Raw genomic sequence first — 16,267 nt, 5'->3', positions numbered from 1 at the left:
AACCGTACATATTTTTCAAACTACAAAATGTACATTTAATTTTTGTAAAATTTAATATGGCACAAAACAACCTTTCAGCCTAATTCATATTCATACTACACTGTTTTTGTAATAATTTTTTACTGCCTTTAATTTGGCCAACTTAATTATTATTTTTTAGTATTTAATTTAATTAGTATTTTTAATTTCATATTTTTCTTACTTTACTTAGTATTTCGACACGGTATTCGCTTAAATAAGTTATTTATAAAGTTCATTTGAGAAAAAATGTTTCTTTTTCTTCAATTTGTTCAAACTTTGTTTATTTAACTTTTTTTCTTTATTTAATTCAAAATTTATATCATTTTTGGCGTGATTTTTTTTCTATCCGTTCTGTGGGTATGAAATTCTTTGATAACCGTTTTTTACAGACAGTTGAGAGTTTACGAGTTGTCCAGCTTCCAATAACTAAACACAAATAAATTGACCAAATATATACTTCCTGTTGAAAGTTATTAAAGGGCCTTCGACAAAGTCACGTGGAGTATGATGAATACAGTTCACTAAGCCAGAAAACTGACAGGGGGCTACGAACTATTTACTTCGGCCGGTTGAACTTCTTTGAAATTTACCACCTGACGGATTGGCTTATAAAATAATCTCACATTAATTATCAACTAAGTGCTTTCTCTTTTATATTTATATTTTAGACTATTTTTTTACGTAAATATGTCGTTTTTGAGAAAATGCCAAAACAATAAGATATTATTTATGAAATGACATTTCCAAATACATTCAAAAAAGAGGTAAACACTAAAAAGTGTTTAGTTTCGTGAAGCCGTTTGACAATCAGAGGGTAAAACTCCTCGATTAAGGAAAAAGTCTCCCAATCAATTTTTCAACTGTTCGAATGTTTGAGAAGTTTTTCCTAAAAGAAATGAGCCACATCCTAAAAAATGTCTACTTCAAAACAGTAAAATAAAGTTTATTTTTCAAACTGCAAAGTGCACGCTGTCAGTAGCCTAATTGAACAAAAACATCTTTCATAATAAACCTTCAAAATCTAAGTACGTACATTGAGAACTTTTACTCGCAGAAGAATTGCTATGAAAAAACTCAAACTGTTATATCGTCATACCAAAACAAACTTGTTAGATTTATACACAATACAACTTGCTAATTGGCTCCTTTATGCTATTCCTGGAGCAAGGAAATGACAATGCAAATACCCGTACTACTGAAGTTATTACCCTTTGTACACGGCCCGTTAACATTCAAATATTTACGTCGTAAGTGATTAAAGGAATCTTTAATAATTATGACATGTTTAAAAGTCACATGTAATTGGCCTTTTCAAGAGAAAAAGGAAAACATTGACAGAACATTCCATAACTTATATTATTGATTCATAGGTTTATACAATAACAAAAAAAATTATTTTTTGTATATTTTTTTGAAAGGGATGACACTACATACGAAGATATTGTTACAAAAACTCAGCATAATGTAATGTTGTTTAACGAATAAAGTACAATTAAAAATTAAATAATAAATCAATTTGTGCAATCCAGTACAATGAATATATCGTGATACGCACATAAAAATAAATCAATGTTCATATTAAATTAGAAAACCAAGTGATATTAAATTTTCACTTATCCATTAGTAAAATTGTAAATGCTTTGGTATATTTACACAAACCAAAGGGTCTGTGGGTTTTACAAAGTTTGCTTCAGCTTATATTACCGATTTCAGTTTATACTAAACTTTTCAATTAAATATATATATTATATAATGAATATATAATATTCAAATAATTATTTAATTTTTTACGATAGTGTTTTTGAAAAATGCCCACTTGTATGTGACGCTGGATTCGAACCCCGGACATTTACCTTACAGTGATGAGAGCCGTGTCAACGCCTAAACGGTTGCGTTCAATTCAGTATCTGTTTCATGTCTAGATATTTTTGTTTTTATCCTACAATCATAGGATTGTTTAAACTTTAAAATCTTTCTTCTAGATTTTTTAAAAATCACTTAACCTTCAGTAAGATTATTAAATGAAGAAACTGACTTTGACGGGATATCCGTAATAAATTTATCAAAATGAAGATGGCAAAAGTGTCATTGAATAGTAATCCATCATCATTTTCACGTAGTGATGGGAGAAAGATAAGAATGGATGTTTAAATCGATTATATTCCTTGGAAAAGATTAATGGTGAAAGTCTGAGAAGGAAAATCTTGAACGTATCACTGATAATTTTTTTCCTTCTTACTTGTAGGAGCTCGTGGGAAGTAGGGAAAGTAGCATGGGGGTCCCTAAGTGAACGTTAGGGTTAAGGATGAGGATTGACCTTGAGACCTTTCCTACTTAATGGACTCCCCTGTTTCCGCCTTGGCTGAAAATAAATATATTTACCGGAGTCGAGAGCGACTTACATCACTCGATAATTAAAGCCCTAAGACTGTAAAGTTAAAACAAACGTTAAGTGCTTTTAAAATATATCTTTCCTAACTATTTAAAAAAATTTGTTTCAATTGTTACAGAAACTACAATTAAAAAAACGCCTATAAATCTCGCTATATTTTTAGTTTCTCATCTTAGTCCAAGTTTTGTTTATAGATACTTTTGTCACTGGTTACATAAGAGACATTGGGGATTAATAATATTATTAATTCCTACTTACTAACCAATCTAATTTTTTCTTGAATCATTCAAAGTTGCTTTCAGCCGGTATTTTCATACCTGTGTTAATTTCCTTTTGCGTCGTAATATATAATAGCCATGACAAATCAGTCAGAAGTATCACTCTACATAAAGTAGAAAACGATTCAGCTACATCGCTAATTACCCTCGTATTCTGATTTCAACGGGCATTAAAAAGTGCAAGGAGACTCGAGGAGACCAAATTCAGGGCGTCCCAAAACCGCCAATGTTATAGACATTTTATTTAAACGTAAGCAATCTGGAAACTAATTGATAAGTACTGATAAAAGGCGCTGGTATTTGGTGAGAAATGTCAATTTCACAGTCAAGAAGCCTGTTAGAACAAGATTGAGAGAGTCAAGCCTTAGATCAAAAGGCCGTACAGATTTCAACACAAAAGGATCAAGTCGGTCAAGAAACCCCTTCTCAAGAATGGAAAACGACCTATTCACCAATGAGACGAAAATCACAGTTCAGATAGCCGTGTGAAAGAGTCTGGAGAAGACTTCGAGAGCGGTGCAGTCCGCACTGCACGTTGAAACTGACCTGGACTTTTGGTAGGTACGTACCGTGTTGAAAACAATCCAACCATGATGTATATGCAGATGATCCAACAAGATCATGTAATGCCTTTTATACCATCCGTAGGCTCTGAACCATGATAATGCTCGGCCACGTAAGAAAATGTGTATTTCTGAGTACCTCAACACCGCAGGTGACTTGACTTGACTGACATCAACTCCCTACAACTGTTGAAATGAAGCAGCTATATTGGAAGAGTGAAACGTACCTTAAGATTTCCTTCAAAATTGTAACCTCACGTTAACATTTCTTATTTTTGTTTAATATTCTCGTAATTTTTTCTTCTGTCCTGCCTTATTGGTATACATTGTGCCAAGATTTCTATCTTTTTTTTACTTTTAACTTCATAGAAGGAACTTCTCTTATTTATTTCATGTAAATTATTCTTAGGGGATACCAGTCCCAGAATAAAGTTATTTTTCTTCTTCTTCTTAAAAAAAATAATTAATTGTAGTAAAAAAATTCAAGAAGAATTTTGTTGTTTTTAGTTTTTCTTAAATATTTGTTATTTTAACCAAACAAATGTTCAGATTTAACAAATACTATTTGTTTTGTAATTCTGAGCCTTTTTAAATTATATAAAAGCCGATGTGCTCATAAAATGCAAAATCTTGGAGTTTTGGAATGTTTATAACGAAGAGTGTATAAGGTGAACTATTTAAGTTGATCAAAAATTTAAATGGAAATTTATGCTTAGTGATCATTAAAAATTAAACTGTCTGTTTGTTTTTATCAGTCTCTATTTTCTCATTAATTACGTTTCTGAGTAAACACTTTCCCTGAATTCTTCATCGATTTTATACTTACAGTCATCCAATGAAAAATTGTTAATATTTAATTTTTATTAGGTTCAAGTAAGAAAATAATGAAGATTTCCATCTTTCTAGTTAACACCGATGATGCTGTTAAGATTGGCTTTCAAAGAGTATCTTTAGCAATCTATTTCTGATAAGACCGGGAAAGAAAGTTGGTATTTTTATAACAAAAGTTCGGCTATCTTAGAGGACATCAGAACACTACTAAGAGCAGATACTATCAATGTATTATCTATACTTATTAGAAGGCAAAACTATTCAAAATAACAACATTTACTCGATAAACGTAATCGTGATAATGTTTCGATCAAAAGACCAAAACTTTCTGGAAGGATGGTATTATTATTATTATTATCACATTTCACAAAATACAATAGAGATTTGTCAATAGAAAAGAACAATATATCGTGTTTTTACCATCGAACGTTTTCTGACAATAATGGAATAAATATTTTGTCAGAAAAACATCCTTATTATTTAATCAGCTCAATCATTGATTTGTATTTTTTCACAATTAGATTATAGAAACTTTTAGTTGTTTTCCGCTCTATAAGTATAAAATTTAGCGTTGCAAATACATGGTTAGTAGCAAAATTAAATTGTTGGCAAAAGAATAAGATAATCTTTTGAGCGTGATTGAAATCATTGACTCTCAGTGCTTTTTTTTCATCCTCTAATTTTAAACATTGCTGCCTAATAATGCCAATTGCTTTGCGGACAAAACAGTACAAAAAATTCCATAATGTTGCTGCAGAAAGTAGAGTGTGTTTCTTGGATTAATTGGGGAGTGGAAACCACGCAATCTGACGTGCTAGTAAATCTTCAAACGAGGAAATGAGGCAAACCAAGAGTAACAATTTAGTTCAATATCTCCGTTGATTCCTGTAAATAATAGCTTAGGATTTCTCTTACCATAACTGTCATTTGCACGAAACAATATTTCTTTACGTGTCCAGCAACGGGAGAAATTACGTTCTTCCTTTTCAGGATAGGAAAAAATATATTTTCGTTTTCCTTTCCTCATACTGCCTACAAGTTAGTTAAATTAATTAAAAAGTAAAAAATTGAGTACGGTGACTGCATTGATAAAAGTTGTTGAATTATAATTAGTCAAGGAACTTTTTAGATTATACGGTTGTGTAAGGTTTCAACAACTCGGCCAACGTTCAAAAACATAATCAAAAATTCAGTTGTACATAGAGTAAAACCAGTGAAAACGGAATCCATGAATAAGAAAATATATAAAATCCGTATGTTAACGTATTTAAATCTTCTAAGTCCTAAGTTCCAAGTGATTTGGCTGATCCCCTATTTAAAATAAAACCTTATCCAACTGGATAAAAGGAAAGAAAAGCAGTTTGGATTAAACGTGTATAAAAGTATTACAGAATTTAGCGTGCTTAACAATACTCTGAATATTACGTGCGTGCATTATCAATAATGGTTTATCAACCTCTTCAAAAAATGTCATGTTTGTCCCATTTTGTGGATTCCGTTTGTCTTATCTAAAGATTTAATCAGTCTGCTCGTTGTTGCTTTTTAACTAAATATTTAAAGGGAAGTACTTTATAAATCTCATCAAATAATAGTATTAAAGTTTAATTATTCCTAGTGGACAATAACGCATTTTGAAATTGTTCACCTATTTGTTTTATCAGAATTTAGAGCCCAGTGAGCATAAACTGGTGGCTATGCGTGACTTGACTAGTGTTAATCGCTCGAGAGTAGGTCTGGTACCAAGTAAATAACAGGCACAACTGAAAAGAAATTACTCGGACAACTAGGATACCTTTCGTGCCAATGTCTCATCACTTCCCTAGGATATGTTTTCCCATATTTGAATGAAAAAAAATTATCGCCATTTTTTGATGGCGCAACGTGAGTCAATATACAAAACAACGCTGACTAGCACTTCAAACGACTCGGAACAATATACTAACAGGTCAAAATAAAATGAAAAAATTGGTCCAAAAGTTGAGTATTTATTATTGATCACATTTGTGTGGTATTTAGTGGCCGATAAGTTAACGATTATTTGGAAATTGAGATGGGGTCTCGTGTGACGTAGGTTTTAGAAAAACATTGTCTTTATCGTGCCAACGTTTCGATTTTTATTGAGATCATCTTCAGGGCCTGGGATTTATAAACATTGTTTAAATTTATAAATACATGTAGGATGCGAAAAAAAATGAATTTATACAGTGCTAGAAATTAATTTTCACATCTTACTTGTATTTGTACAATCGAAACAATGTTTATAAATCCCAGGCCCTGAAGATGATCTCAATAAAAATCGAAACGTTGGCACGATAAAGAAAATGTTTTTCTAAAACCTACGTCACACCAGACCGCGTCTCACGATCACCAAATAAAACATCAGATTAATACATTCAAAACAAAAAACCGGATACTTGTATTATGCTGTTTATTTTAAACTATATGTATTTTTATCGTTATTAATTACAACTTACTTATTTTAATGTAAAGCAAATTAAAACCAAATTAGAGATTTATTAACAAATATTTAATTATGATGGCTGGAAAGAAAATTTACCAAAACACCAGAAAATCTTTTAGTGGTAGTAGTGGTAGATTAAAATTTAGCTAAAAATTAGTACGTTTATTTCCAAACCATCATAATTAAATATTTTTTATAAAAACTCATGAATTTCTGATCTCTTATAATTTGGTTTACATTAAAATAATTATATGGTAATTTACGTGTGTATATATATACATTATGTATTATTACTTATATACATACATATAAGACATATATACCCCAGTCTTTAAGTATAATTCCATTTCTTTCAAACAAGAATATTTTTATTGAACAATAAAAAAATGAATTTATGCTCTTCGCACTAATGTATAGCGGACGGAGGGAAAGTTCTGTGTTACGCTCATAACTACTCTCCCGAGAGCAACGTATTGCATGTTTCAAAGCACTTACCTCGGCCTCTAATTTAGATGATATGACATAATCAAGATGGTTTAATTGCAGACCTAACAGTAACTCGCTTTGAGGGAAGATTTTTTTTCATCCATTCAAAACATTATTTTAGGAACAAATTTTCTACATAGTAAAACCTGGGAATTGGTAAATTTAAATCATCTGGCTTGTTGCTTGTTTAATAATCTAGTTACTATATAGAAACTTTCTATATATAGATGATTAAAGGTAGAACTATTTAACTAACTCGAAATAAATCTTTTTAAATTAAAGATGAATTGTTATTTAAAACTCAAACGTTTTTAAACCCATCCGCCACTCTGATACATATGTAATTCATTCTAAATAGAAAACGCTTTACGGCACAAACGTTATGCTAAACCATCATTACTCGCCGCTGTTGCAAAACTATAGATCTCCGAGTGCCGTGATATAAATGGAATTTTTGTCATTCTTAACCACTTTCACACTCTTTCTCTAGCTCTCAATCTCTTTCTCAATCTCTCTCATTCTCCCTCACTTTCTCTCAATCTCAATCTCTCTACATCTTTTTTTTATAGCTGGTTATCTTTTCCATGTATTTGAAAGTAGCCTTTCTTCCTCTTCAGCATGCAAAATATTTAACAATTTCGGGTGAATTTTTACTGTTTTTTGGCGCAACGGTTTCGGTAGTGACGGTGGTCATCACTGTAAAGTAAAGGTCTCGGGTTCCCGACATATTATACACAATTTTTTTTTTTTAATACCGGCACTCCGAGGGTTCATACAACCTCGTAGTTGAGGTACCCTCTAAAAAATAAATTTTCTTTTTTTCTCTCTCTCTCTCTCTTTCTCTCTCTCTCTCTCTCTCTCTCTCTCTCTCTCTCTCTCTCTCTTTCTCTCTCTACCTATCTATCTGTGTTTTTATAACTGACGGTGAAATAAATGTGTAGGTCATAAACCGGGAAGTACTATGAAATGTTAAAGAATTTTTCCAAGTCTAAATAATAGAAAATATTTAGAAGTACGGAAATAAAAACTCAGAAACAACGTTCTAGATGTACATAGTCCTTTAAAAATATAAACATATCACCGCTGTGGAATATGTAATTCGTATACCAGTAGATGTTGCTGTTATTTGTTCTTGAGTTTGCAATATTTAATGTAAATAAATTACTCATTAATTATATACTGATAAATACGATTGATTGGTTTATATAATCTAATCTCTGGACTGTAACGGATGTCCAGGGTCAGACCTCTGACTCGTTCCGCCGACGAAGTTAAGCTCGAGAGGTGTCATTCATTCCATCTCGAAACAAAAATAACCACAAAAAACGATTTTATCAAGTAGTAAATTGTAACAGCTGTAAATTATAACAGCTTTGTTCCCTCCAAAATGCGCAGGAGGACCAGAGTTTTTCATGCACAATCCTCATATGGAGAATGAACCATATTTGGGGCTAAGGATGTACGTCCTTCAACAAAATAAGAAATGTGGAGCAATCATTCTCAAAGTGCTGGACAATACGTGGGCTTTGGCCCAAAAGTAAGTGTCCGAGAGCAAATCCCTCTTGTTTGGTTCAGAGCCACCTAAGATCAACTCTCGACCGACATCGTCACTTTGCCTACCTGTCGCAATTAAACGTCACTCAATATTCATGAATGAAAAATTTTTGAATTATTTACTTTTGCATTTTTCTTTTAGTTGAGATTTTAATTCACTTTATTTTTCCTTTCGTCTAATGCCATCTGGCTTGTTCGTCCTAATTTGATTTTAATTTCAACATCCCGCTGCCACAGAAGGGAGGCTTGATATTTTATTTTAAGAATTTTTTATAGTATTTATAACTGTTTTATAATAACGTATTTTTAATTTTTGAAATAAATTTTATTTACAACCCATCAACTATTTAAAACATTTAACTCACAATATAAAATTTAATATAATAATTATTATAAATTCATTAATTTCGTGGCCCGCTTGACCAATTAATATATTACAATTAATTAAGGTTTTTAATTGAGATAAAAAAGAGAAAACTCAAAAGGTGGGGTTGAAATAGGAAGTTGGTGTCCGAGTGGATCGAGGTACGATAGATCAAGTGGTAGAGCAGCGTATCAAACCGAAGATCGTGGGTTCGAATCCCGCTCGTGTCATTGACTTTTTTATCTCAACTAAAAACCTTAATTAATTGTAATTATTATAAAAATATTTTTATTTATTAAATTATTCATACCTCTTTGCACGTTCATGATGACTCCCTCTACCGTGCCTTTTGTCATTGCCTGTAAAAGAATGATTTTTAGTCATTTTCATAATGTTGCCAAAAACATGACAAAAATGTATTATACAAAATATATATACATATATATATATATACGATTGAAACTTTTTACAAAAATACAAAAATATATAAGATTTTACAAAAAGTAAATATTCACAATTAGTGACCTTCTTTGCTGTACAATTTAACCAGTTAGGATAAACAAGAAAAAAACTTATCCTACTTTTTGTTTAAAAAGTTAATTAATTCAAGTTATAGCCTAAAGTTAAATTACTAAGTAAGGCACTTTGAAAATGTTCAACTTTTTTCCCGTATTAAACTTTAATTTAAAAAACCAGTTGACCTGCTTCGATGTTGAAAGATCCCCCCCCCCCATTTATAAAAAAAGATAAATATGGGTTTTTTTCATATTAAATCTTACTTAATGATACAAACCACACACGCCCCATGGAATCTAGTATGGTTGGAGGACAGGGAAGCCGAGTCAATATCCAAGATGGGGGTTTTCATAATTGAACTTGTCTGACTAGATTGGCTTCCCTTGACTGATATCTTCCGTCCTCTCTCTAAACCTCAATTTTGATTAGCCCTGATTGATCGAATAAATGTCATGTAAAACAAAAAGAAATAGAGACCTCCTGTCTCTTGATATTTCATTTAAAAATCAGATGTAATCAATATTTTGAAAAGATATATTTTTGTTCCTATTCTTACTAATTTGAAATATTTTCTTTTTTAAGTATAACGAGATTATAGGTTTATCTCATGTTATAGAACACTTAAGGTATGAACCACACACGACAACTATTTTTAAGTTATGGCTCAAGCAATTTTTTATGTTTGATGATAAACTTTAAAAGAATATTTAATTATCTATTTATTTAAATATTGAATTTTGTTTCAGTTAATTAAAATACCTACTTTCTACGCGTAGAAATTATACAGTTGTATTAAATTATTGAGATCAAGGAAAAAGTTTAAAAAACCTTTAGTTGGCATAAGTGAATATATCTTCACTTGAATGATTGAGACACTAGCACCAATAAATATTTGTAAAGATGCATTTAGCTCGTTTACATTACAGTAAATAATTAGTTCTAGTACGGTTGAAATTGAGATGTTGTACTAGGAGTTTATTATGCATACTATGTGATTAATGTAATTTGTTATAACGGGTTTTCATTAAGTCTTGTACAAAGGGAATGAGAAAAGTATAATTAAACCCATAAAAGGGAGCATTTGTAATTTGACGGAGAATTTTAGACTGAATAGAATAGAAACTTTTCTAGAAATTATAAATGATGGGGTGAGTGTGGAGTTTAATCTTTTTTAAAAAGGATAGAAACTTTTCTATTATTTTTAACTGGAATCTTTGGTTGATCCCCTTACTTCACAATCGTTCGCCCTGACCTGCCTTATTACTGGTCTTGGTAAATTAAAAGATGGTTGTCAATTTCTTATTTTTAAAGTGAGTCAAGTAGTAATTCCATTTCAATCGTTTATCCAAGAAAAGTCCAAGATAACTCATAAGGCCATTGGTAAGTAATGGAAGAAGAAAGAAGAAAAGTTAGTATATTTGACCAAATATTTACATATGTGCAGATTGCAACCTGACTCTTTTTACATTTGCGTTAGAAGTGCGAAAGACACTGTGCTTTATAATCTTCTACAACCTTAATATTGTAATCATTTTGTATTATGTAGCCTGTTACTGCGTTTAGCGGGGAAAAACTGATTATAAAAAAAACCCGGTCACTTTTGATTCATAGTAATGAGTTTAAATTATGTGAACAATTTAAAACTTCTTTAAATGAGAATCACCTTTTTGAGAGATAACAAATTTAAATAACTTATATGTACATATTTATAAATGGTAAGTAATGGGGTTTCCTTTATGGCCATTGGAGGACAGATATATTTGCAAAAGGTAAAATTTATCTGTAAGCTTTTAGTTAGTTTATTTTCATTTTTCATTTTGTGAATACTGTGTTAATTCTAAATAAACAATCAAAACAAAAAGGTTTATGATTTTTAGAAAACAGATGAAAAATATAATTTACCGAATTGTAGGCATATTTCTTGAAAAATTATTAACAAAAAACGTGTCTCTATTATTTCATAGCCCCTAGCCTGACAAAAAGACATTCTTGTATAATTGGCTTCTTGCAATTTTAAACGTTTATTTGTTTTATTTATTCATACATGAATATATTCAAGAAAAGGTCAGGAGCAACGAGTCACTTTGAAGGGTAAGGATGAAGGACACAATTTGATCTGTCCAGCCGTCGTCCTCCATAGTATCTCACATCAAAGCTCTAAGACTTAAAATGCCGTATTTCTAGGGAATGAAGCAGTGAAAAAAAGATAATTGGGTTTTTCTAGAACGCTTGTATAATGGTCGGTGTCAAAAGGTTCGTTAAAAATAATACTTGTTAGCATTTAGCATTTTAAATAATTTTTTTAGAGAAACCCTTGTCAGCTCTAATTTCATTGTTTATACAATTGCTGGAACAAAATGAAGTGATTAATTTCCATAATACTTTCAAATCTGCATGTCATTTTTATTTAATTTTATTGAGAAAAACTGATTGTTTGACGATGTACGAAATATTAATAAACCTTTTACTATATAAGCAAAAGAACAATTAACATAACCTTAACATTGAAATAAATTAATAGTGCACAAGCATGTAAAATATATAATAGTATATAGCAATATTTAAAAAATAAAAGTAGGTAAACAATTCATATTATTTTTTGCACCTAGTCTGGTATGGTTAGAGATTTTTTTTACAGAAAGGAAAGATAATTTATGGAACCTTAATAATTAACTATAAACATGAAGGTAAAACGATCATGTTTAAAAAACAACTTCTCATTATAAAGAAATTATTTCAATTTTTAACAAAATTTATTAATAATAAACTGATTAACAGTTTTAAAAAGATTACTGTTTCGCATTAGGGATAATAAAACACGGAAATTTCTTAAAAATTCATGGAATTTAACTGTACAAGTTTTCTCTCCAATAATAATAAAGAGGAAAAAAAATAGTTGAAAAAACCTTTTCTTTTATACTTTAAAAAACGAAGTGTCACAATAGAATAAGACAATTAATTTTATAATCAAACGCTTCTAAATTTATTATGAGCTCAATATATTTTCAACCCGCATTAGGAGAAAATATCGCTCAATTCAATCAGCCGTAATTAATAAATTATTAATTGTTTTTCTTAGAGAATGGTCAATAATAAACGTTTAACCCTTTAGCAACGTATTAAATAAACAGACGATTGCTTATAACAATGATGGACTCTTTAATGGAACATGTCTCCTTTCTGGGTTTGCAATTCATTCATTTAACGATTTTCTGCCATTTCATAATTTATATCCCGATGTAAAATGCACCACTATTGTCACAACAAATGTTCATTTTTTTACTAGGGTATTTGAAATTTCAATTTTCTCGAGACTCAATTCGTTTTTGTTTTGCTTTTTATATAAATCTACGTACAGCACGTTTTCACGTTTAAAATGAATTAAATGTAAACATTGTTTGTAAATCCCAGGCCCTGAAGATGATCTCAGTAAAGATCGAAACGTTGGCACGACAAAGAAAATGTTTATCAGAAAACTACATCACACCCGACCGCATCTCACGATATCTGAATAAATAAGGGTAATTTCACTATATACAAAAAAAATTATAAATAATTCTAATTTAACTTTATTTCTAATAAACTTAAAAATTTCTAATAAACTAATTAAATAACATAAATGGGATAACGCGAAAAAACGTTGATAAATTTGCTCAATTTCGTTCAAGTTTTATGCTAAACCATAATGACTTACATTTTATGCAAAACAAATGAACTGTGCGCTATTCCTTCTCCTCTCTTAACTCTCCTTCCTCTTTTATCACTATCACTTTCTTTCTAGTTTGTTTTCTCTCTGTCACACTCTTCTACATGCCTCTCTCTCTCTCTCTCTCTCTCTCTCTCTCTCTCTCTCTCTCTCTCTCTCTCTCTCTCTCTCTCTCTACCATATTAGATTTATTCTTTAACTTACCTATCTAAACTTACGTAAACTGTGCGCCATTCTATTATTTTTCTTTTTTATTTCCATTTTAGGTGTATTCGTTTAGTCATCTATCAATTTTTTCCATTTTTCTTAAAGTATATTTGAATGACAGTTTGAATATTTTCATGTAAAACTTACTAAATAATTTTTGAGCAAGTAAGTATGTATAAATGTATAAATAGTAATTGGATCTATAGCACACTTAAGTTATTTTAATTATTACAAAAGTTTCACCCTACGTCAATGAAAACGGCTATTTTAACGTTTTACGTATTTGGATTAATGAAAACCTAACTAGCAGACACTTTGATGGTAAAATTCCGTTGAAAGCTTTTCGGAGAGTACCTCATAGTTCGCCGGTAAGTTTATGTAATAATATATCCACGGCGCACCCTTGGTGTAAGGATGAGATTAATTACTGACAAATTAATAGGGACGACACTGGCTGATGTGAACAAAGCAGATGTTTGTACAAATCAAATTGAAGTTAGACTCAGGGATGATTCATTCTAGTTTAGTTAATTAACCAGGGTAGCAACAAAACCGGTGGGATTTATTTTTCCGTTTTAATTTGGAAACAACAAACCTTTTATAGGTAACGTTCTTTTTTGAAACAGTTTTTAATTGTTTAAAATTTCTTCTTAATTCTAAACGTCATTAATGGTGTAAGTTACCATTTAAACGTTTGAATGGTAAAATTTATGGCATAATCTATGTACGCACAAAAGAAATAATATTTTAATTAACTTGTTTTTTCCCACAGACTTACAAAAAAGTACATTTCTTTATAATATACCAAAACGTTTCATTGAATGGTGATTTCTCTATTAGCATAACGTTATAAAAATATTCACAAGGCAAAACACGAAAATTTGAAAAATAGCAATAATCTAATATCTAATAATCAGGTGCGATATAAGAAAATAAAATATATACCATTCCATACCACATAAAAATGTTCTACAACTCAGTGCGTCTACGAGATCCTTCTCAGAAGGATTAGTATGACGCAGGAAATATGAACCGGTACGAAAAGAAAATATTCATAAAATATCTTCTAAGGTTTCTACCTTTCTTAAATTAAATAAAGAGCACAGACAAAAGCGATGTGATTGAAAAAGTTTCTACCTTAAGAGGTAAGCTTTCAAGGTAGCATACATGCTCAACTTTATGTCGTCAAAAAATCTGTTTGTAATATAATCTAAGTTATAATTAAATTTGTGACTATGCTTTATGATATTGCCCTGGTCTTGCTTTAAATTTTGCATTTACGTTTTCATCCAAGTTCAATTTGCTAACGTTTCGCATAAAGTGTTTAAATTTGTTTTCCCGACTTCTATGAAGTTGACATTAAAATCTAATGAGTTGTTTGGCGTACTGTGTGCTTAACAAACCAGATCATAAAAAAATTAACTTCACTTTTTAATTTTATGTGTTTTTAATCAATAAATAATTATCTTTGTAATTATTAAATCCATTAGCTTTCGTGGTCCGATTGAACAAACTTCTTTCAATTAATTCTTCTTTATGTAAGGTATTGGTTGAGATAAAAAAGTCAGTGTCACGAGCGGAATTCGAACCCACGACCTTCGCCTAATTACGCTGCTGCCCTACCACTGGAGCAGCTCAAGTCACGTCAAGTCAACTAACTCAAGTCGTAGAGCAGCGGCGTATTTAGGGCTGCTTTTTTATTTTAAGACGTTAGGTACTTCAAGGCTAATTATTTCGTGAATTAATTGATATTGAAGTAACTTTGTTCAGCCCGATGATAAAAAAAAATGTAAGGATGTGCGCAAGATCAAAGAAATATATAGTTTCACTCGGGTCGTGTAGAGGTAGAGAAGCTATAAACTGCTTAAGTAACATCTTTGCAGCGGGGTGACGCAACTTCCCGCAGCAACAGCTATAAATGAATTGAACGCTTACTTTTCGTTTAACCGTTTCAGAGTAGGTAAGCTTTAAATCTTTTTTTAGTTTCTGAACAGGTTCGATAACAAAGCTGTTCAAATTGATTTAACGGACCTTCTTTAAAGGTCGGGTTTACAAACACAGTGAAGAATCAGTTTTAATCGAAGTAATAAATCTGATTCTAGAACATTGGATCGTAATAAGAAAATTTAAAAAATACATTAAAAATAGTTCTTTAGGGGGGATTTTTTTATTTCTGTGCTTTTCTATTACATTAACGAGCATTTTGTATATAACATCCTTACGACTATACATTTACTCTACTCCCAGTATTATCTATTTTCTTTAGTTGTGTTGTTACAACGGTGTGGTATCCAAATTAAATAATAATAAATCTTTATTTGCAAGAATGTGCTTTACATATAAATTCATAACGAAAAATAATATTTTGGTACATCCCTGCATGCTGTCAAAAAGCAAAGCTTGTACTAGGCAGCAGGAGTTTTTGGAGATCAGAGAAATAAACAGAATATATCTTTAGAAAATGAAAAACAACCAATAAACAAACGTGATACAGAATAAACTTGAAAGTTGAGAAAAACCAACCAAATTAAATCTGGGCTTTAAAATATCTTAACTACAATTTAAAATTTTTGAAATTTGTGGTGATTAGTGACGGTTAATCGATAATTATTCGGAAATCGTGAGATGCGGTCTGGTGTGATGTAGGTTTCTGAAAAACATTTTCTTTATCGTGCCAACGTTTCGATCTTTATTGAGATCATCTTCAGGGCTCAAAGTGTTTGCCTTCTGTGTAATTGTGCCATTCTTGCGTGTCGAGTTGAGAGTGCAACACACAGAGTTGCAGACACGCACAATTACACAGAAGACAAACACTTTGAGCCCTGAAGATGATCTCAATAAAGATCGAAACGTTGGCACGATAAAGAAAATGTTTTTCTGAAACCTAC

At 30.9% G+C, this 16,267-nt stretch overlaps 1 protein-coding gene across 5 annotated transcripts in view; it reads right to left on the bottom strand.

Annotated features, from left to right (window-relative positions):
- LOC106663893 (small conductance calcium-activated potassium channel protein) overlaps positions 1-16,267 on the bottom strand; it is a 444,847-nt gene that overhangs the window by 322,404 nt on the left and 106,176 nt on the right. For all 5 annotated transcript variants that reach the window (XM_014389122.2, XM_014389120.2, XM_024229796.1 and 2 more), the window contains one exon: positions 9,261-9,309. The gene's annotated coding sequence lies outside the window, so the exon portion shown is untranslated. The remainder of the gene's footprint in view (positions 1-9,260; positions 9,310-16,267) is intronic.

This window comes from Cimex lectularius, unplaced genomic scaffold (assembly GCF_000648675.2).
Source record: "Cimex lectularius strain Harlan isolate CLEC.00 unplaced genomic scaffold, Clec_2.1 scaffold41, whole genome shotgun sequence".
In the NCBI taxonomy this organism is placed as follows: domain Eukaryota; kingdom Metazoa; phylum Arthropoda; class Insecta; order Hemiptera; family Cimicidae; genus Cimex; species Cimex lectularius.
The sequence above is the reverse complement of the archived record's forward strand: the minus strand, read 5'-3'. Positions and strand labels throughout refer to the sequence as shown.